General features: G+C 38.3%; 1 protein-coding gene across 7 annotated transcripts in view; it reads right to left on the bottom strand.

Annotated features, from left to right (window-relative positions):
* Positions 1 to 21,123: 21,123 nt before the first annotated feature.
* Positions 21,124 to 25,000, bottom strand: part of LOC137997559 (uncharacterized) — a 35,349-nt gene continuing 31,472 nt past the window's right edge. For 3 of the 7 annotated variants that reach the window (XM_068843626.1, XM_068843623.1, XM_068843625.1), the window contains one exon: positions 21,127 to 23,464. The gene's annotated coding sequence lies outside the window, so the exon portion shown is untranslated. Of the gene's footprint in view, positions 23,465 to 25,000 lie in introns of all 7 variants that reach the window. The other 4 variants (XM_068843630.1, XM_068843627.1, XM_068843629.1 and 1 more) reach the window with 3 other exon arrangements.

Here is a 25,000-nt window from a genome sequence, read left to right as displayed (position 1 = left end):
TGGAAGGAAAAAATGTGTAGCTGTGTCAAAGTACTAAGAATAGCACAACTGCTGTTAGCTGTTAGCACCGCACTAGGAGTTCTCCAGGCAGTCAGGGTCGGTGTAACAGAAGCAGATGTTGGCCGATCCGCCATTGAGTGGATGTAGAACTCTTGTGAACGCCAACATCTCGAGCAGCATGAATCACGGGAATCAACGACGTTAGATATTCCTGGAGGCAAGACAAAACATGCATATACACCCCCACCTAGAAGCTTCCTTTGTGGCTTAAATCGTGACCAGCGGATTTCAGCTGAACAATGTGGAGGGAAGAGTATGAGTCTTTTTTTATCCAGTGAGCACAGATATCGGTTGCATTCCTGATCTGGAAAATGGAGTTAAATCTTAAAGATAGCCAAACAGTGCAAAAAGAAGTACACATCAATTCCTAGACCACTGTATCCAGAAAGTAAAACAGTACATCGAGGATCTCCTGAACCAGAACTTTGTTAAAGAATCAAAAGTCCCCATACCGTCCCCAGTCGTCTGTGTCCGAAAGAAGACGGATCTTTAAGGATTTGCATTGATTATCGAGAACTGAATCGCAAAACCATCGCTGGACCGACATCCAATCCCTAGAGTTCAAGAAACTCTGGATAAGCCTTGCTGGGAATACTTGGTTCAGTGTCCTTGACCAAGGTAAGGCGTACATCAGGGGTTTATAAGTAAAGAGCAGAGCAGCCACAGCCTTCATAACACCTTGGGGGCTCAACGAGTGGGTTAGAATCCCATTTGGATTGATGAATGCACCTGCCAAATTCCAGCGCTTCATGGAACGGTGTTTGAGTGAAGTGAGGGACAAAGTGGCCATTCCATACCTAGATGATATCATTGTATTCAGTAGGAGTTTTAAAGAACATGTTGAACATTTGAGAACAGTGCTTCAGAGATCGCGTAAACATGGCGTGCAGTTGAAACCACGTAAATGTAGTTTGTTCAAACGTGAAGTCCAGTTTCTAGGAAGGGTTGTATCAGGTGATGGTTACCGATGATGGTGATAGTGATGGTTGGGGCAGTTGAGAAGTTAAAAGAACAAATTCCCAAGACTGTTGGTGAAGTCAGACAGCTTGCTGGAATATTAAGTTACTACCGAAGATACATTAAGAACTTTGCTAAGATTGCTAGACCTATATACAACCTGCTAAGCACCTGAGGAAAAGATGGAAAATCGCCTTCAAAGACACCAGTCTCTTGGGGAAGAGAACAGCAACAGGCCCTTGATGAGTTAATAAGACACCTCAGTAACCCTCCTATAATGGCTTATCCAGATTTTTCAAAGTCATTCACCCCCCACACTGATGCAAACAAAGATGGTCTGGGGTCGGTTCTGTACCAGAATCAGGATGGAGTAATGAGAGTAATTGCTTATGGATCTCGAGCACTTTCACCAGCTGAGAAGAATTACCACCCCCATGCAGGCAAACTTGAGTTCCTGGCTTTGAAATGGGCGGTCACCGACCATTTTCGCGATTATCTTTACTACTCTCCAGAGTTTACTGTCTTCACGGGTAATAACCCGTTGACATACATTCTAACATCAGCAAAACTGAATGCTACAGGTTTACGATGGGTCAATGAACTGGCCGACTTCAACTTTGAGATAAGATATCGCTCTGGCAAACTCAACGCAGAAGCCGACACGTTGTCTCGTATGCCAGTCAGCTTCGAGGACTACATGCAAAGTTGTGCAGAGGTAGTTAATCAGAATGTTTTGGGTGCTATCTCATCGTCGATTCAGGAAACTAACGCCGTTAACACTGCCTGGTAATCTTCTTTCACTGCATGACCTGAAATGGTAGGAGGAGAGTGCTGACATTCCAACCATGCCCCATGATAAACTAGTGACAGCTCAACGTGAAGACCCAACTATTGCTCGTATTCTACACTTTCTGTAAGTTGAAAGACGGCCTACCTTTCGAGATAAACAGAAGGAGTCAACCATCGTACGACAGCTCTTACACGAATGGAATAACCTGTTCGTTGCTGAAGACGGAATTCTTTATCACAAGTCTGGACCAAGGGATCGAATGGTGTTGCCCAAGAAATATCACAAAAGGGTGTACGTTGAACTGCAGAGTAGTGGAGCTAGCAAGACAACGCTTTCATTGGCCATTCGTGACAGCGGACATTATACATTATGTCACAAAAGTGTGCCATTGCCTAAAACAGCGGAAACCCGCGACTCACGTCAGTGCACCACCTCAACCAAGCTCTGGAGGATATCAGTATATCCTGGTAATCATGGATCATTGCACTAGATTTGCTTAACCTTATGCTACCCGTGACAAATCCGTCAAAACTGCTGCTGATAAATTGTACAATGACTTTATCATGAGATTTGGATTCCCAGAGACCATTCACCACGACCAAGCACTGGAAAACTTGAACCATTTACAGACTTCAAAAAAGTTGGTAAAATCTCTGTTAAATGTCCACATTTTCTTTGTAAATTACAATCTCTGTAAATTTGCACACTTACAGAGATTTTGTAACTCCATAAAAAGTCTGTAAAATTTAACACATTTTCGTCCTTACGATGACATAAAATGTGTACAAAATCTCAATAAAATCTATGTAAATTGAAGGAAAAATTTACAGAGATTTTATGCGATAAGTACAAAATGTCTGTAAAATCTCTTTACTTTCTCTGTAAAATTTACACGAGAAAAAAATCTCTGTAAATCCATCCATATAAAATGTCAGTGTTTTCTCTGTAAAAAGTGAGTGAGAAGAATGCATGAAATGTCTATAAAATGTCTACAAAAACCCTCAAAAAACTGGAGGGGAAAAGTATGTGAAATGTTTCTAAAATGTTGGTGTTTTAGTGCACAAAATCTCAGCAAAATGTTCACAATATCTCTGTAAATTAAGTATTTAAAACCTGACAGAAGGCAGGAAATGTCAATAAAATGTCTGTAAAACTGGAGGGGTAAAGTATGTGAAATGTTTTTAAAATGTTGGTGTTTTAGTGCACAAAATCTCAGCAAAATGTTTACAATATCTCTGTAAATAATAGCATTTAAAACCTGACGTAAGCCAGGAAATGTTAATAAAAAGTGAAATGGATGAAAGGTTAGTCGATTTTACGCAGAAAAAAGAACAAGTTCTAGAGTTTGTGAATGCATAAATTTTTATTTCAAATCTAAAAATAATCATTTGTTTATATTACTTTCAATAGAATGTAAGTGTACAATAAAATTCTTGCAATAAGTTCAAAAAATAATTCAATTAATAACATCAGTTACCATGGCAACTTTTTCTACCGTGCCAAAATGGTGTCCACTTTCGAAAAAACCCACGTCCTATGATTGCGATTTGTCAACCATGATTTATAGCTGATGAAATGGTACAATGTATACTCGTGAAACTTGGGAATAATTCCACTTGTGTTTTGTCCAAAATCAAATAATTTTTCTTGCCTTAAGGCTTATGAAATTATTTGATTTTGGACAAAGCGTGTGTGAAATTATTCCCTAAATTCACTCATCACTATTTGATAACCCATACAAATTCATCAAAATAAGGAATAAAATATATGCAAGTGATTTCATTATTATTAAATAAGTATAAAAATCTGGCTTATGTTACCCCAATTACAAAATATAGTTGTTAGAAATGGGTGCGGCTTATCTGTGGGAAGATCTGAAAAAGGCTGCCTCTGGTGGCCAGTTTTCCATCTTTGCATCCAATTTTATGCCTAGTTCGTGTACTAAGCTACAAACGTTCCGCTCATATTCTTGTTGTAATGCAAAAAAATCTATGACAAAACTGTGTTTAAGAAATTCCTGTCAACAAATACCAGAAAAAGATCAATCATATGTCCAAGTTGGTAACAACGATGTTCATTACATTAAAGTGCTAAAATTACATTAAAGTATTTTCCGTTTCAATATTAGTGAATAGTGAGTTAACGTTTGATGAACAGTGGATGAATTTGACTTCTAAAGACTAGACTTTGGATTTCTTTTGTTTTCTGTCAAAAAACTTTTTTCCGTAAATTTCAGCTGGTAAGGTCAGGGTGCGGCTTACCTCAGGGTTTACAGTTCACCTGCCAGTTCAGTTGGGTAATACTAGCATACTAAAACAAATTAACCACATGGATTACCTGCAGGGGTATACCTACTTTTCAAGTTACATCAAACTGTATGAGGTGTGCCACCCGCCAGTTCCGATGAAAAATACTACAAATTAGTATACTATGACAAAATTAACTGCATGGTTAGACCGAATTTACAAGTTACATGGAACTGTATGAGGTGCGCCACCCGCCAGTTCCGATGAAAAAATAAATTAGTATACTATGACAAATGAACTGCATGGTTAAGACCGAATGTACAAGTTACATCGAACTGTATGAGGTGCGCCACCCGCCAGTTGCGATGAAAAATACTACAACTGCATGGTTAGACCGAATTTACAAGTTACATCGAACTGTATGAGGTGCGCCACCCGCCAGTTCCGATGAAAAATACTACAAATTAGTATATTATGACTAATGAACTGTATGGTTAGACCGAATTTACAAGTTACATCAAACTGTATGAGGTGTGCCACCCGCCAGTTTAGATGAAAAATACTACAAATTAGTATACTATGACAAATTAACTGCATGGTTAGACCGAATTTACAAGTTACATTGAACTGTATGAGGTGCGCCACCCGCCAGTTCTGACAAAAAATACTACAAATTAGTATACTATGACAAATGAACTGCATGATTAGACCGAATGTACAAGTTACATCGAACTGTATGAGGTGCGCCACCCGCCAGTTGCGATGAAAAATACTACAAATTAGTATACTATGACAAATTAACTGCATGGTTAGACCGAATTTACAAGTTACATCGAACTGTATGAGGTGCGCCACCCGCCACTTCTGATGAAAAATACTACAAATTAGTATACTATGACAAATTAACTGCATGGTTAGATGGAATTTACAAGTTACATCGAACTGTATGAGGTGCGCCACCCGCCAGTTCCGATGAAAAATACTACAAATTAGTATACACATGTACTATGACAAATGAACTGTATGGTTAGACCGAATTTACAAGTTACATCGAACTGTATGAGGTGTGCCACCCGCCAGTTCAGATGAAAAATACTACAAATTAGTATACTATGACAAATTAACTGCATGGTTAGACCGAATTTCCAAGTTACATGGAACTGTATGAGGTGCGCCACCCGCCAGTTCCGATGAAAAATACTACAAATTAGTATACTATGACAAATTAACTGCATGATTTGACCAAATTTACAAGTTACATCCAACTGTATGAGGTGTGCCACCCGCCAGTTCAGATGAAAAATACTACAAATTAGTATACTATGACAAATTAACTGCATGGTTAGACCGAATTTACAAGTTACATGGAACTGTATGAGGTGCGCCACCCGCCAGTTCCGATGAAAAAATAAATTAGTATACTATGACAAATGAACTGCATGGTTAAGACCGAATGTACAAGTTACATTGAACTGTATGAGGTGCGCCACCCGCCAGTTGCGATGAAAAATACTACAAATTAGTATACTATGACAAATTAACTGCATGGTTAGACCGAATTTACAAGTTACATCGAGCTGTATGAGGTGCGCCACCCGCCAGTTCTGATGAAAAATACTACAAATTAGTATACTATGACAAATTAACTGCATGGTTAGATGGAATTTACAAGTTACATCGAACTGTATGAGGTGCGCCACCCGCCAGTTCCGATGAAAAATACTACAAATTAGTATACACATGTACTATGACAAATGAACTGTATGGTTAGACCGAATTTACAAGTTACATCGAACTGTATGAGGTGTGCCACCCGCCAGTTCAGATGAAAAATACTACAAATTAGTATACTATGACAAATTAACTGCATGGTTAGACCGAATTTCCAAGTTACATGGAACTGTATGAGGTGCGCCACCCGCCAGTTCCGATGAAAAATACTACAAATTAGTATACTATGACAAATTAACTGCATGATTTGACCAAATTTACAAGTTACATCCAACTGTATGAGGTGTGCCACCCGCCAGTTCAGATGAAAAATACTACAAATTAGTATACTATGACAAATTAACTGCATGGTTAGACCGAATTTACAAGTTACATGGAACTGTATGAGGTGCGCCACCCGCCAGTTCCGATGAAAAAATAAATTAGTATACTATGACAAATGAACTGCATGGTTAAGACCGAATGTACAAGTTACATTGAACTGTATGAGGTGCGCCACCCGCCAGTTGCGATGAAAAATACTACAACTGCATGGTTAGACCGAATTTACAAGTTACATCGAACTGTATGAGGTGCGCCACCCGCCAGTTCCGATGAAAAATACTACAAATTAGTATACTATGACAAATGAACTGTATGGTTAGACCGAATTTACAAGTTACATCAAACTGTATGAGGTGTGCCACCCGCCAGTTCAGATGAAAAATACTACAAATTAGTATACTATGACAAATTAACTGCATGGTTAGACCGAATTTACAAGTTACATTGAACTGTATGAGGTGCGCCACCCGCCAGTTCTGATGAAAAATACTACAAATTAGTATACTATGACAAATGAACTGCATGGTTAGACCGAATGTACAAGTTACATCGAACTGTATGAGGTGCGCCACCCGCCAGTTGCGATGAAAAATACTACAACTGCATGGTTAGACCGAATTTACAAGTTCCATCGAACTGTATGAGGTGCTCCACCCGCCAGTTCCGATGAAAAATACTACAAATTAGTATACTATGACAAATTAACTGCATGGTTATACCGAATTTACAAGTTACATGGAACTGTATGAGGTGCGCCACCCGCCAGTTCCGATGAAAAATACTACAAATTAGTATACTATGACAAATTAACTGCATGGTTAGACCGAATTTACAAGTTACTGGAACTGTATGAGGTGCGCCACCTGCCAGTTCCGATGAAAAATACTACAAATTGTATACTATGACAAATGAACTGTATGGTTAGACCGAATTTACAAGTTACATCAAACTGTATGAGGTGTGCCACCGACAAATTAACTGCATAGTTAGACCGAATTTACAAGTTACATCGATCTGTATGAGGTGTGCCACCCGCCAGTTCAGATAAAAAATACTACAAATTAGTATGTTATGACTAATTATCTTTAAATCATTGTTGCCACATGCAGATGTGTTTATTAGAAAGATTATCACTTGTGTTTGATCTATTTGCCATTGAACGATGACTGACAATTTCCTCAGACCCAAGGGACAGTGAAACCTTTCTTGATTTTTGTCAAAAAACTTACAGTATATGAACAGAGAAGTCACTGATTTTGTTGCAGTGAATATTTCTCCCTTGTATTCACCCAGTTCATTGTGAGAGAATTCGACTCTTCCATAATTACCTGATGTCTGGAACAAATTTACTTGACCCAGCTAAAACAGTTTGACTTAATAATGTTCACAAGGTATATCCAAAATGGCAATGACACCTCTACCCTCCCAAGTTTTGACACAAAGACATCAATTATTATTCACAATTGTATCACAATTTGCAATCAGCTCTGTCTGTTTCTTGCATCTCAGGAAATTCCCTCCAATTAAATTTCAATGCTCAATTTCCTTCAGCACTGCATCTTGTGGTTGAAGTACATGAAGGCCCTGGAAAAGAGTCACACCAGTCAATCAATCAATTTATATAATTTCATAATATCATTTTCGAAGAATGTTGTAACAAATCACTTTGCCATTCATGAGCAATGTTCCTGTGTAGGTGAAACTGAATAATGAAGCTAAGAGCTAAAGGAATTATTGCAAGAAACTTGTATCTTACCATGACAAGCTTAGGAAGACAAAAAAATATGTGCAAATGAGCTTACGGTGATTTGAAATCACCCTTAGCTAATCATTAAGTGTAGCTCAAGAACTCATTTCGCAAGTTTAGGTGTCGCAGATATCGCATCAGAGTCCGCTTCTGACATATTCAGTAACGTTTTTTACACCTTTTAAGTCACAACGGAGAAGCATAAATCCACAAAACGTCATTCAGGGAACCTTTTTCCAGAGACTTTGCCCCGTGTAGCTCGTGTGGCGTGCAGCAATTCTCGCGAGGATTTTAGAGTAATTCTTGCTCGCACAATTCTGCAACACTGTGGCAAATATGCATAACTCGCTTTTTGAGTTCAGTTATTTTCAATTTACATATGCTTTGTATGTACAAAATTGGTTCTGCCTTCAGATAACTACAGTCCAAAACTGGACTGACTACCCAAGAGAGACAGAACTCATTAGTACAAAATAATAATTATTACAAAATTGGTTCTGCCTTCAGATAACAACAGTCCAAACTGGACTGACTACCCAAGAGAGACAGAACTCGTTAGCGCAAAATAATTATTACAAAATTGGTTCTGCCTTCAGACAACAACAGTCCAAACTGGACTGACTACCCAACAGAGACAGAACTCGTTAGCACAAAATAATTATTATTACAAAATTGGTTCTGCCTTCAGATAACAACAGTCCAAAACTGGACTGACTACCCAAGAGAGACAGAACTCATTAGCACAAAATAATTATAATTATTACAAAATTGGTTCTGCCTTCAGATAACAACAGTCCAAACTGGACTGACTACCCAAGAGAGACAGAACTCATTAGTACAAAATAATAATTATTACAAAATTGGTTCTGCCTTCAGATAACAACAGTCCAAACTGGACTGACTACCCAAGAGAGACAGAACTCATTAGCACAAAATAATTATAATTATTACAAAATTGGTTCTGCCTTCAGATAACAACAGTCCAAACTGGACTGACTACCCAAGAGAGACAGAACTCATTAGTACAAAATAATAATTATTACAAAATTGGTTCTGCCTTCAGATAACAACAGTCCAAACTGGACTTACTACCCAAGAGAGACAGAACTCATTAGCACAAAATAATTATAATTATTACAAAATTGGTTCTGCCTTCAGATAACAACAGTCCAAACTGGACTGACTACCCAAGAGAGACAGAACTCATTAGTACAAAATAATAATTATTACAAAATTGGTTCTGCCTTCAGATAACAACAGTCCAAACTGGACTGACTACCCAAGAGAGACAGAACTCATTAGTACAAAATAATAATTATTACAAAATTGGTTCTGCCTTCAGATAACAACAGTCCAAACTGGACTGACTACCCAAGAGAGACAGAACTCATTAGTACAAAATAATAATTATTACAAAATTGGTTCTGCCTTCAGATAACAACAGTCCAAACTGGACTGACTACCCAAGAGAGACAGAACTCATTAGCACAAAATAATTATAATTATTACAAAATTGGTTCTGCCTTCAGATAACAACAGTCCAAACTGGACTGACTACCCAAGAGAGACAGAACTCATTAGTACAAAATAATAATTATTACAAAATTGGTTCTGCCTTCAGATAACAACAGTCCAAACTGGACTGACTACCCAAGAGAGACAGAACTCATTAGTACATTTAATAATTATAAATTACAAAATTGATTCTGCCTTCAGATAACAACAGTAAAAAATGGACTGACTACCCGAGAGAGACAGAACTCGTTAGGGTAAAATAAAAATGATTAAAACGAGACTGGTTGTGCCTTTTGATAACAAAAGTCAAAAACAGACTATCACATACAAGAAATTGTTTAAAATGCAATCTGTTTTGCAATAATAATTTAATATTATAGATACTTTTAAAGATTACATTGAAACTGATCAATGTACATGTACTTCAGGTCTGGTATCCAGCTAGCAGCCTAAGGCTGTATTCTGTCTATTACATATATGTAGTCTGTTTCAGTCTGACCTCTACTCAAAAACAACAAACACCACTTTCCTATGCTGAATTTCTCATTGAGCTAGCTCCGGGGCATTGAGGTACACAAGCAACCCCACCGTGACAATGTAGGGACTATGGGGTGGTTGCAAAGTACAAAATGATCAGAAAATCATCTGGCATTACACAGAGTAAACTCCCAGGAGTCAATCGGTTTAGTAAAAATTTACAAACTAACAAACAAAACAAATGACAAATTATCCTAATGATCTTTTGCTTATTAGCTTGGCTCCACATAACAAGCTAAATTATACTTCACAAATTATTATATATGCTACCCAAGAGGTTACAAAGTAAAATGGTGTGACAGTGAGTTAAGGATTGTATACCTCAGGTATATGCTACACAATTAATTATTAATTAATAGCATACCTGTAAATTTAATTTTGTATACTCTTTCACATCAACTTTTAGGCCATGCTTTAACTTGCTTTTTCTGTGCACTTAGATCACTAAGAAGTAATTCCAGGTTTCACCTGAAATGATTGTGATTGTGCATAGACCTCAAAAACCCAGCTCCTCCCGCTCACCTCCCAAATACACAAGAATGTCAATTAAAATAGCTACAAGCTTCGTGTACTAGCTCCTGTTCCACTTAATTTTGTCAGATTTATCATCATTGTCTGCCACCCTTCATCTGGGATTCTGGCCTCAAAAGAACCCAGTCGGGAAGTCGAAATTTGTGCAAATACTGTTGCAGCACATCTGGAACAATAACCTAGTGATCAAGTCCACAGAACCGCCTTATCTTGGACAATCAAAGAAATTAGATAATTTATATTTTGGTCAAATTGATGGAAATAAGATTTGTCATCAAGATACTTTATTTGGGTGGGATTGACGGAGGTATTGACAATTAATGGGAGAGCAAAGCGAGATAATCTCCCAGGCGGTTTCTTCTGAAGTGTAACCGACCTTTCAGTGAAATCTAGTGTCAAAGGAGTAATCTTATTAAGCGCCCAATCCAAAATTTAGCTTGCTCTGGCTCCTCGTGCATGAGAAACCAGTGAAGGTACATGTAGTTATACATGTGACAAGGGAGTAACTACAGAATAACCAGCCACTATTGTGCTCTTGTAGTGGCATCGTTTGAAGAACAAGGCATCTGCAAGTGGCAAATAAGGGGCTGGTTATCCAGAGATCCACATATTACATGTAATTCCCTATTCGTTATTATTGTTATAGCCTTAAATGGCCTTAATACAATATAAAGTGAAATTACTAAGGGAGTAGGTCTGCAAAAGTAATGACTGTGCTGAGGCCCTCCTTGGCGTTTTGGGAAACGAGGGAAGATGGCTATTTTGAACTGGGGAACAGAGGAAAAATGACAAAATGTCTTAGGAACAAGGCGACATAAACAATTTTAGGGAGCAAAAAGCTGGGTACAAGTTTGAAAGTAAATTGGGCGGGGAACAAGGGAACAAAACTTTAAAATTTTAAGCCATTTAAACTTAAATCAGGTTTGTAAGTAAGATGACGACTTACCGAAAACTCCTCCGGCAGTCTTTTGCTTTTCGGATCTTTTGAATCTTCCCGCCCATTCGCTAAATGTAGCTGTTCGGCCAGGCCACCCTTTGTTCCAAACGTTCGTAGAACTCCCTTTACGTTTTGAAGAAGATCTCTATTTTTGCCATGAAGTCTTCACCGATTAACCCTTTCGGAGACTGTCTGAGGTTGAATCATGTCACTGGCGTGTATCTTTGTGGCGAATGCTGATTATCTGACCTGAATTGTCGTTGCCCTTTCTTCCGGAATCCGTCGATGTTTACTGGGTTTATTTAGTGGAATGCGTGCCATTTCACCCGCACAAAATGTTAAGGAATCGCAAAGATCCAATTTTGGTCGTCCAACAAGGGAAAAAGAGAGGAAGAGCACTTACATTGATCGCCCGCGCGAAAAACAAACCGATAATTCAAACCGATCTCGTTCCCAGAGTCTTTGGGGCGAGGCAATTCATAATGGCGGACAAAGTTGTTACATCATGTAATTATTGTGAAATGTCCACAATCCTTCTCTTTGTGCCAACATCCAATCACAACCCGTTGCGAGCCCAGTGCGATTCCTGGGGCGCTTTCATTTTGGGTGGAAAAACCGGGGAGAATTTTCTGCTTTAAAGGTGCAGAGCAAATTTCCTCAATCAAAATATGGAACGGGGGAAAGTGTGTTCCTTTTAAGATTTCCTTTTCTGTTTTTCTCAAGAGACTGGATACTAATCATTTAGAATAACAAATATGGCTGCCGAATTTTCGATCATTACTTCATAAGAAGTAATTCTCACCTACAGCTACGGGCTATGAAAGCACCCACGTTAATCGACTGAAACCCGCACGATTAATTTGGGCAGCTAAACACCAATGCTATTTTTTTTTTTTTCTTTTTTCAAGGAGCATGGTAAAGTCTGCTTACTAGCCTACATTACTTTCTCAATCTCATTCTGTGCTGGGACTCCTATATCACAAAGGCCTTGATTTACATGTTATTTGCATGATTCATCCCAGCAATTTACATGAAATTTACACAAAAAAACTATTTTATGGCCGGGTTGTGTCAATTTACATAGATTTTATGGCCTTTGCAATTGTTGTAAACAATTAAAACGGTCTAATCTTGTGAGGCCCTAAGTACCTGTTTATATGGAGAAAAATTGTCCCAGGAAGAAGGGTCACTCGCTTACCGGAGTTACCCTGGACCAGCCAACTTTTCCTACATTTCCCTATAAAATGCGTTTTAAGTAAACTGTTTACATGAGGGAAAAAAATGGCGCGGCTTGAAGGGAAACCCACCTAGCCGGGTCACCCTTTGTCAACGGTAGGGTCGCCCTCGTGGCCAGGCCAACTTTATTCCATGTAAACACTTTGGCTCGCTCAGTGGAGTCAACTTGGTCGAGGTAAGATGATGAGAGAATGCACGAGTACTATCTTCCCAGTCTCCTGATGATCGAAACTGAGCCGGGCAGCTCTTGACTCAGGAATAAAGGTTAGTTCTTTTCTCACATAAACGCTAGCTAAAGACCCGGCTGGGAGGGTGACCATCTTCCGAGGACAACTTTTCTCCATATCAACAGGGCCTAAGACTTGATCCAAGTCGAACTATTAAAACACATACCGATAGGCATTTTATAGGTTGCAACCGGCGAACTTTTGATAAACCGAACTCAGTGCAACATGCAGGGCTAATTCAACAGTTTCCCATATAATTTAATTAGGTAATAAATATTCGACACTCAAAATCATCGTGAACAGGGCATACAGATCCAAAACCATTTGGTAACTTAGACAGGACACGCATGATGATAGAGCGCAATTTACAGACATTTTATGAGACATGACCAAACGGCGTAAAATCTTTGTAAATTTGCGATTTATAGACATTTTTGCAAGATTTTATAAAGTCTGTAAATTTCAAGTATTTCCTCTTGTTGTAGCTCCAATAATTTATAAACATTTTACAGACATTTTATAGAGCTTTACTCAAGGAAACTCTGTAAAATATCTGTAAAATAAATTTACAAAGATTTTATATTTATGGAGTTAAGTGTTAAAGTCTGTAAATTTATTATTTACAGACATTTTATGAAGTCTGTAAATGGTCCAAATTTTCCAGTGAAGGTGGCGAGTGTGAAAACAAGCTCTTCTACAACCTCGAGAAACTGAGTGGAATTAGGCATTCGCGTACAACACCTTACCACCCACAGGGGAACGGACAAGTCGAAAGGTTCAACCGAAAGATTCTATCAATGCTGAGAGCACTCCCGGAAAAACAGAAATTGCGCTGGCGTGACCATCTTAACAAGGTTATCCATGCATATAATTGTACTCGTCACGACTCCACAGGCTTCTCGCCGTTCTATCTAATGTTTGGCAGAGCCCCAAGGCTACCCATCCACATCATGTTTGGCTTGAAACCTCCAGTAGGATATTCTACGTACCCTGAGTATGTCAGAAATTGGCGCCGAGCTATGAAAGAAGCTTACGACTTGGCCTCCGCTCATGCAAAAAAGAGTGCACTCTCGGAAAGCAGCAGTACGACAAGAAAGTAAAGCATGATACCGCGCTGTGTGAAGGAGATCGAGTGCTTGTAAGGAATATGACTGAACGCGGTGGCCTTGGAAAGTTGCGACCTTACTGGGAGCAAGAAATCTACGTTGTAACGCAGAAAAGGGAGGATATGCCTGTCTATGAAGTTAAACCAGAAACTGGAATTGGAAGATCACGTGTTTTGCATCGCAATATGCTACTACCATGTTCCTACTTACCTGCTGAAACACTTACACCTTCGAAAATCCGCCAGGCTGTGTCCAAGAGAGTTAACAAGCAAGAAGCTTTCCGAAAGGAAACCAGTATAGCTACAGATGAGGACATTAGCAGTTTGACGCCTTGTCAACTCCAAGAATTGTATGCATCTAAACATTGCCAGGCTGAAAATATTGCTCCAGACTTAGTTGAAAGGGACACTGGGACCGGAACTGAAGAGAAACCTTGTCAAGGTAATGAGCAAATCTCCACGTAGAAAGTAGGAAACGTAGAGCAACGTGCCAATGTGACAGACGATGAGGCTACAGATAACTTACCTTTAAGACAATCCCAGGGTTTAAGTAGACCACCTCTAAGGATGACCTATGATGCAATGGGACAACCATCCTTTCAACTGAGATTCACAACAGCGATTCAAGGCCTCACAGTGTCGTACCCGCAACAGTTGTGTCAACACTTGCCAGTACCATGGTTGATGTACCCTGCCTCGCAGCCCTACAGCTATTTTGTACCCCTTTTAGTACCAGTTCAGCCGATGTATTCAATGTCAGGTTGATGTTTAGAAGCAAACCCTTGAAAACTCAGTTGAAAAGGAACTGAACCTGTTGAAGCTACGTTCAAGTTAGATATCATTAATAAACATTTATTTCAGTATACTTCTCTATCACATTTAGCCCGTGCAAAGAGGTGTAATCTCGCCCTACTAGGAGAATTTTTTTTCTCTATTTTAGAAGTTCATTGTATAAGGAACTTAAGTTTTGTTAGTAATCGTAATGGACCGTGCTGCGGTAGCGAATAGCATCAGTGACGTTAACGTTTAAGTGAACATATCTTGTCATTCTGGCCTGATCAACCAGGACCCTACAATTCACTTCAGACCGAGAAACAGGAGTACAAGGAACTGTTATAAAAGACTATGGTTTACTTGTTTATGTTGAGGACAACATTATTTTTAAGGTGGGAGAAATGTAGAATATAGCACTGTACGAAAAGGACTGGGACCAATAATAATATAGGTTGGTTGATCCAAATACGTAGACGAAAACAAAAGGATGTTTGGTTGCAATTGTTGTGTGTCAAGAGCTCCCTCTAACACAGCAACCTGATTCCCTCCCTGCAGTGACTCCGGATCATGATCAGCACTGAACTGGCAGACCAAGGCGAAACGGCCAGAAGAGAAGAGTGAGTTTCAATTGGTATCAATTCAAAGTAGAAGTTTATTCTCAGGTTAGCTTTCATATATACTACAGCTAGCTCCATGAACTATCATTACACATTCTGACAAATTGTGACATAAGTTGATGGGGCTACATCTCTTTAAATCATTCTTTACAGTGACCGATTTATCAAAGATAGGGCTTTGTGTCGGTGACCCCTATTTTTTATATAATGCTTTTGGAAGAAATAGCTCATCTTAAGCGGGAAAATGAAACATTTATCATTGTGAGAAAATTCTCGTGATAACGTTATTGACGAAATTCTTCTCTTTGTAATTTACGGAAAATGTCCCTTACAAAGAGCATCTGAGTGAAGGAAACCTTACAGACCATGTGGGTGTATTTTATAACGGTGTTCTTCCTACATTCGGTTTAGTTTTCCTCTCTTAACCGTAAGCACTCACCGGCTTGATCCCAATAGCAGACGGAAAAGTCAAATCACCCTAACGCAGTTCATCCCAATTGAACACGCCGACCTAAGTGATCTTGATGTACATTGTCTACACTGTTGTCTAATGAAGCGAAAGATGTTGCATTGATTTATATAGAGATTTAATCTGGAGGTTTTCTTTATTTCTGTTGATTAGTTTGAAATGGACATTGTTTTCACAATCCGGAAAGGTTTTTTGCTAGGGAGATCCTTATCTAGTTCATCGCTGTACAGAGGAAACTCAGTAAGCTTATTACAGCTGATTTTCTTAATTTTTCAGGGCAACTTGTAACGATCCTGTGACAGTCTTGGCCGAGTTCCGCCGAAGGCTTCTAAGAGGACGAAAACTAGACCCTAAGAGCGATTCGGAATTGTGTGAAGGTGATACTACAGAGATTTTTTATCTCACTCTTCAACCTCTTTCATGATGCAATGGGCGAGGTACTTAGGAAAGATGTGATAGATTACAGTTTACCTTTGGAGGTAACTTTCACTGGTGAGAGCGCGCAAGATTATGGAGGTCCACGACGACAATTCTTGGGTTCCATTATGCGTGAGATTCGCGATAGGTTGTTCTTGGAGCAAAACGACGAATTACTTCTATCGGAAGACCTGGCAGCCTTGGAAAATCAACACCACTTTGAAGCTGTTCTCTTTTTTGGTAAATTTACAATACGGCCGTGACTTGAGCTGGAAATTGAGTCCTGCTTTGACAGTTAATTAGAATTGTTCTCTCTCTCTTTATCCCAGGTTTCAGCTTGTTACAAGGCGGTCCTCTCCCGACATATCTTGTTGAAGAACAAATTCAGCGCATCTTTGCAAAAGGTGATTTGTCCATTCTCACTAGAGCTGAAATCCAACTTCGGGCTGGTCTTGAGAAATTTGGACTAATCGCGGTAAGCGTCGTCATATCAAATGTCACTTTTGGGCAGTAGCCAAATTGCGTTGCCGGGGCTCGGGGTTAAAAACACCACTACAAATTCGAAATTATGCTGACTTCCTAAAATGTGAGTGGGATTCATGAGATTGCTTTAAAGCTGTGAATCAAGATTACGTTTTAGCAATTCAGTCGTAAGTCCGTCCGTTGAGATATCTCCAGCTGTGAAAGAATTCTTTTGAGTGACTGTTATAAAAGAGCGACCACTTGATCGTTGGGAAGGGAAAATTTTCTCAGTAGCGGATACAGGAATATTTGAAGGGGGGGGGGGGAGGGGGTTCATTGAAAGAATCCATGTATATACTCTGACAAAGCTCCAGATCGTCTAGGCTGCCATATTGACTTTGTTTATGTTTTACATTAATACAAATATGCACGTCAGTTAAACATCATCTGTTCCAGCACAAATAAAAATATAATAAAACGCAGACAAACATATTGTTCATGTCAAACCCCACAGTGAACCAGACTGAAAGTACTGTTTTTGAAACATAGGATATTCACAGCGAATTTAAACGCAGAGATAACCCATTTTGAAGCCCCCATTATACCAAATTTGAAAATACTATACTTTGAATTCATTCGTAGCTGTTTCACGGGAAGCCTTGTTTGGTGTTTCTATTTCGGAAGACAGCCGTGCTGCCATTAATATACGCGAAACTGGTGAAACTTCTGGAGCCAATGTTTTCTGAACAGGGAACAAGTCGAAGGCAACAGGAAGAGAGAACATACAGGTTGTTCTTGAATTACTTAAGAGAGGTGGCAGGTAAGCTATTAAGTTAATATGTAGATTTAGCCAAGCCTAAAAGCGGAGCTCCTTGGTGATTTAATCTTACTGCCTGTAGGATTAGTGAAAATAAAAGGTTTCGAATTGTCCGCGTTTTGATTTTTCCGGTTGCTGCTTTAATAATTAAACCACTTTTTAAAAATACGCATCCACTCTAAATAACGCATCCGTAAAAATAACAAACGGTTTAGTGCCCAAGGAAACAATTTGTGGAGTATCTTCTCCCCTGAATAAAAATATTATGAGTGCATCTTGGAAAGAGCGAAGTTTTCAACGTTAATGGGCCCACAAGTTGAGGGGGGTCCGGAATGGATCCAGATGGGGTCCAGACAAAGGTTCAGAAGGGGGGCCACGTTTTGTACCGTGCCGGCGAAAGGTCGGGTCGCTTGAGTGGAACGCCATCGAACCAGAGGTCAAGAAGAGTCAAGAAAGACAAAACCTTGCGATAATCACGCTATTGCTCACTGATTGTATTGTAAGTGTGTGGCCTTTATCTGTTTTAATAAACTATGACAGCGCTTTGCGACTTAAATTTTTAGTTATTGTTGGATTTGTGTGGTGGATTAAGTGGCAGGACCGCCATCTTCTCTCCAGGACCAGCAAGTCATCATAAATCAATCACGTTCTCTATCTGCACTAAGCAACGAATAGCCTCAAGAATAGGAGGTTTTATTCACTGAACATAGACGTGTAAATTACATATATTTTTCTGTCGTTTGACTCGGCCGTTATTCATATAAATCCTTTTGAGTGTGTGGTGGTCGCCGTTTTCTTGATTTCTCCTCAGATTTCTCGTTGGTGGTCCACTTTGTTTGCTTCTTTGTGTTATGCTTTTACTGTCTTCAATCTTTTTTTTTCTGAAAGGCCTTGTGCAAAATAATCTCTTTGGGTTTGCTTTTAAGTTTCTGGACTTTCCAAAATTTTAAGTGTGTTGTTTTCTTCAGATCCGATTGTTGCATCCTTCGAGGGAATTTCCTTTGCAAGTTGGGCTTGTACTGTGCGGTCTTCTTAAAATATTATTATTTTTTAATAGCGTACGTAATTTTGGAAAGTAAATGTATTTGATTTTCAAATTTGGTTTATATAATTAGCATTATAAAGTGAAAAAAAAAAAGTTAAAAGAAAAGTGACCATAATATAATTATTGTTTACTTACAGTTTATTTACCAGAGTGTAAAGAAACACATTATGAATACAAATACGGTATTGATTTTAAATAGGCGATCGATTTCCGAGTTCACGTCTTCCTCCTCTTCAAAGCGAGTCTAAGTGCGAAGTTTTTGTGATGGTAACAAGAGCTTATGAAGGTAATTAGTTCTACTTTACATATGAATGAAAACTAATTTTCACAAGAAAATTGTGGCACTTAGACTCGCTTTAAAGAGGAGGCAGACACGAACTCGGAAATGGCCTATTTGGTGTCAGCAATCTTGCTGTGTGATTAAGTATTTCAGAAAATCACTTTCTGTAAGTTTCACAGAACACTGTCATTTCATTATGTATTTCGCAGCTTCGAATTCTGTTCTGTACAGTAACGTGCAGTCATTGCAGATTACACGACTCTCTCATAGACTTAACATTCCTTCAAGGACTCAACAAATTTATATGTTTAAAAAATCACATAAATGAAGTTGGGCAGGTGTGTATCCAAATGATTTTGTCAAATTTGTGTGTGCTTCTACGGGTACTATTACTTGTGTTGTTTGTGTTTACTGTTGAAGTGAGAAATGTTCTCTACACAAGCCTGTCCAATTAATTTTATTCAACTTTTACTCTCTTACTCGTGCTGTACTTACAATCGTCCTCCTATTGAACTGGCAAGCCTGGCAAAACCCTTTCCGAGCAAATTGTAAAGCGCAATGAAACAATAAGTTATTCAATGGGGATATTTTTTTCCCCGCTGCCGCTGCTGCTACAAACTCGTTCCCAGGCTCTCTCTTCTCTGCCTCCTTTGCCGTCAAGGAGAAGAGAAGACAACCCGGGAAGTTGAGAAGTCGCTTAATTAAATCGCATTCAATCAGGTAAATAACCACACAAGAAGCGAGAAAGTCACCACGACAATAAAATACGGCTTTTTTTAGCACTTCTGCGGGTAAATATCTTTTTCAGTTATTATCGAGATTCCCATACAAATCCTTATCCCTTTTACCCTCTGAGTCTGGGCCGTCTGTGGTGTTATCAGTTTACATTATCGATAAATAGTGGTGTTGATGTTGTCATCAGGATTCAATGGAGCCAAAGGCAAATAGACTAGTTTCAAATTGTGTAAACACAAAGGAACAGATTCTAGGTTCAATTCAGAGGACTGGAATAATAATTCTTTGAATTTTCGTTTGATCAAAACGATGGATTATTCTCATGAACCTCAACTCTGTTATTTTGTAAAATAAGTCGAATCTGTGGAATACTCACTGAATACTGTTTGCAGGGGCAACAGCTGTGCCCTTGGAATTTATAATAATTTCAACAGAGAAAATAAACGAGAACCAGATTGAACTTACCTCCCAATCCGTAAAAATAACTTAACTCTTTTTTTTCTCGGGATAGGTTGAAACCGGCAATTCAATAGCTTTAGGTGTCAGCTGCTCTTTCCGCGCTGCCACCTGATCAATGTTGAAGAGATTGATATGGCGAACCATCAACATCTAAGAGTTGGAATTACACACATCTATGAACCTCCTATTCTGGATTCGGAACTCGTCCAATTTGCTGCGTACTGCCCCTTGAAAGACCGACGGGCTGACAATACTTCTCGCCTTATTTCCCCGAAGGCCGAAAGTTTTCGTTTTAAATCATCACACCTCTCACTGTTTAATCCAAATAAGTACCATTTACTGCTTTTTTTTATCAACATACGAATCCTATCATTGCTAAATTCAATACCATTGACCACGTTATCCCTGAAAAAATTTGATAGCCACCGAAGCTGGGCTTGACGTCACACTGGCATGAAGACTGACCCAACGGCGTCCTTGGAGACACCCCCTCCATCCTGGTGAAATCTATAATTTGGAAGAATTGGAGAAAGAAGACGACGACGAAGGAGGAGCGAAGACAAATTTTGAAGACAAAGTGGTTTGGCCTAAGACTCGACGTTCAATCAAGGAAATATGAGACACTTGACATCGTAACTCTTCTGACGATTTAGTTCGTTTTTTGTTTAAAAACTTGTTTTTTTTGGAGGACTCGAGTCTATTCTTGAAGGAAGTGATATGTTCTTTATCAAGCAAGTGCTATGTTGCCATGTAATAACTAACGATCGGTGTTAATTGACTCCATTGGGAGCTTAAGGGTGCGTTCCATTGACCGTATTCATGGAATAGAAGTTAGAAATCCTTCGTTTTTACGGACATTCACATTAAAATTGTCACAAACCTGCTAAAATGCTATTTTGAACATCTCTTTGTTAGCCTTGTTGCTTGTTGCCAAACATACTGTTTTAAATCATCACTCCTAGTATTCTTATTCCGGAATAGGGTCAATCGAACGCACCCTAAGTGAGACACTATATAGCGCTAGCAAACTGTATGCAATCATTCTGTTTCTCCGTTTCCTAGGGTTGTTACTTTATTCTCAAATCTGTGTAATTTACGTTAGTGTAATAAAGTTATTTCTGTGGAACACTACAGTCAGACCACTTAATTCCACTTAATTTCAAGTGTCGAAATCACAGATTTAGGAGCCGGAAACAATGCTATAGAAGTGGAGTTACTCATTGGAATTACTTTTCCAACCATCTTCATTTTCACATTCATTTTCTGTATGTTATGAATCTACTGCATGCGGCCTTAGAGACAAAGAGAACTTCACAAATATCCATTATTTGGTGAACAAAAACAATCGCTTTGCACGCTCTGCACGTGCGTTTTTTAAATTTTTTGTTCATTTGTTTCCCGTCGTCGGAAAACTGGGAACTTAAGATCTACGAGGACGACGTCCACAAGGACGCCACAGAACAATGATTTCATTGGTTAAGAGAGCATAAATAATTGTGCTGCACGCGCGGCACGGATTTTAGCTCAAAATTTTGCCGTACACTGCATAATGACGTGAAATCACCAAATTTGAGGTTTTGACGACAACGTGAGCATGCGACGGAGAATCTTTCCTTCTCTATTTTCAGTCTGAAACGGGGACAGCTATTCTTAGAGTTATTTTCATAGTAATGTCGTACGGTTAGAGTTAAGTTTCCAAAATCCTGAATTCAGGATTTTGAAGTGCCAAAATCCTGAATTCAAGATTTTGGACTGCCAAAATCCTGAATTAGAGATTTTGGAAGTCGTTAACTCTAACTGTAAGTCATAACTCTACTGAAATAACTTTATTGATAGTTAACCTCGTCTGAAACCGCTCGTACTGATTTATTTTAAGGACACTTCGCCCACATTGTACAACGTGAGCGAGATGGAATCATAGCGAAAGAATTAGACTCAGGAGCAAAGTTACATTTTGAGGTGACGTTTTTGTCGACGTCGCCGATCTTATGGTTCCTGTAAAATGACTAACTTTGAGGTTTTATAGAGAACGTCGGCACTTAAGAATAAATTTTCATTTTCTCCCCCTAAATGAAGCGCCGTTACGTACCAGTTTCATTATTGAGAAACTGCCACCCCTTCGTCGAATTAAAAATCTTGCAACAGTCGCGAAGTGACTTCAATAACGTGAATATATAATTGAGATGACGTTATCCTTGCCGTTGCTAAATAAAGGGGCACTATCATGCCCAATTTGCTGTTTTAGGTCAAAATTTAGTACTTTAGCTTACACGTACGACATTTCTGACAACACGCTGACGAGATATGAAAAAAAGAATTTGTTTTAAAATTGGATTCTCCCCATTCATTAAGTAAATGCATTTCAATAAAGTTTACAAAGTAAATATATTATTACAGTTAAGATATATTTGTTTTTTAGTTTTTCCAGAAAGAATATTGAATGGAGAAGGGTTGTACACGTACAACATTTCTGACAACCCACTGACGAGATATGAAAAAAAGTATTTTTTTTTAAATTGGATTCTCCCCATTCATTAAGTAAATACATTTCAATAAAGTTTACAAAGTAAATATATTATTACAGTTAAGATGTATTTGTGTTTTAGTTTTTCCAGAAAGAATAGTGAATGGAGAAGGGTTGTACACGTACAACATTTCTGACAACCCACTGACGAGTTATGAAAAAAAGAATTTTTTTTAAATTGGATTCTCCCCATTCATTAAGTAAATACATTTCAATAAAGTTTGCAAGTAAATCTACAGTTAAGATGTATTTGTTTTTTAGTTTTTCCAGAAAGAATATTGAATGGAGAAGGGTTGTACATGTACAACATTTCTGACAACCCACTGACGAGATATGAAAAAAAGAATTTTTTTTAAATTGGATTCTCCCCATTCATTAAGTAAATACATTTCAATAAAGTTAACAAAGTAAACATATTATTACAGTTAAGATGTATTTGTTTTTTAGTTTTTCCCAAAAGAATATTGAATGGAGAAGGGTTGTACACGTAGAACATTTCTGACAACCCACTGACGAGATATGAAAAAAAGAATTTTTTTTCAATTAGATTGTCTCCATTCATTAAGTTAATAAATTTCAATAAAGTTTACAAAGTAAATATATTATAACAGTTAAAATGTACTTGTTTTTAGTTTTTCCAGAAAGAATATTGAATGGAGAAGGGCAAATAAAATAAAGACTAATTTGGGCCCTTGAAACAGTCATAATTCAAACTATAGCTCTTTTGTACAACATAACACACATCACAAAAAACATAAGGTACACACACATACACACTAACTGAATGCGATCAAAACGGACTAACAATACTGAGCAAGATAATATTCATATTTAATTTTTGGTGTCTTTCTGCAGTCAATGTCTTCAAACTTGAAAAAAGTTGCCGGTTTTTCAAGTTGCAATCCGTTTCCATCCTCTCTTCCTGAAAACAACAAAAAATAGCTTTAGTGCACTTCAATGGTCATTGGCAACAAAACTACAGCATTATTTTTCGGTTTTCATTGATGCAAGGACGTCATTTAGTGTTTTGAAGTTTGACTAAAATAGCGTGACACTTCGCGGGAAGGCGGTATGTGCTATAACCATCACTCACAACCAACTGGGCAAACAGATTTACAAAATAAAACCCGAGGTCTACAAAAAAAGGAAGATGACTTGTAGGAAACATTTCCAGACAATGTTCTTACAGTGCTAAAGAAAAAATTTAGTAAAGCAATAAATAAAGTTTTAACAAAAAGGCAATATCTATAATCTAATTCTTAGCTATACGCTAAGTTGTTTGCCCTCAGACCGCGGAGAAGAATAATCTGTTTTGTATGAAAATATTTTGATGACAAAAATTACGGGCAGAAACATACTTACATGTATTAAAGACAACGTTTCGGTGTCCTCATGACACCATCATCAGGCCAAATATAATATTTTACAGATAACTCGAATATTAATGTTCAAGATCAAGTTCAAAGTCCCTAGAGGCTAGGTGAAAAGTTTTGCCTTTATCGAGTCACTTTGGTTATTCAGAGCACAAACCGTGTCTGAATATCCAAAGTGACTCGCAAAACTTTTCACCTAGCCTCTTGGGACTTTGAACTTGATCTTGAACATTAATATTAGAGTTATCTGTAAAATATTATATTTGGCCTGATGATGGTGTCATGAGGACACCGAAACGTTGTCTTTAATAAGTATGTTTCTGCCCGTGATTTTTGTCATCAAATCCATTTACATTATCATGTTGTATGAAAATAACACCTAATTAGAAAATTAATGTAAAACAGAAAAAATAGGCACACATTGCCTATGTGTGGTAGCACAGTAACTTGACAGAGTGCTTTATGCCATAACTGTCAAATGAGCTGCGTTTTGTTTTCCAGGAGATTCAAGTTGTCTTTGTGTAATATGTAGCCCAAACAGTACACGATAATTTATTGTTTTGGTATGGTAAATTATTATAGTGCTATGGTAGCTGTCTTAGGTAAATAGCCCCCTGAGAAGACATGAGGTTACTAGTAAAATACTAAACCCAGAAAGATTAAAGAAAATAAAAGGGAATCGAGAAACATTGGCTTCGGGGCTGACATGAAGTTCCCTTCAATTTCTTTTTCACAGCAAGTTTGGGTGGTGTTCTCTGCACATCTGACAGCTTTCCACGACAACCGTTCACTATAGTTAACCCTGTCTGCGGGGCTTAGTATCTGGATGGGAGACCTTGAAATATACGACTTTCTGTCAGAAACATAGGACCGAAACTTCTATTTTAACTCTCAAAAAATGCAAAGCACAGATTTTGTTAGCCTGCTTTATGGAAAACAAATATTGATGCAAAAGTAAATAAATATTGAAACAGTTTTTAGGAAGAACAGAAGGAAGTTTTTAGGTAGTGTCGATCGAGAATAAAAAAATTGCCATCAGCAACAAAATCTGCGACATGAAAACAACACATTTTGTGCCACGGATA

Source organism: Montipora foliosa, chromosome 3, assembly GCF_036669935.1.
Source record: "Montipora foliosa isolate CH-2021 chromosome 3, ASM3666993v2, whole genome shotgun sequence".
In the NCBI taxonomy this organism is placed as follows: Eukaryota; Metazoa; Cnidaria; class Anthozoa; order Scleractinia; family Acroporidae; genus Montipora; species Montipora foliosa.
Note: the sequence above shows the minus strand (reverse complement) of the source record. Positions and strands in the feature narration are given on the sequence as shown.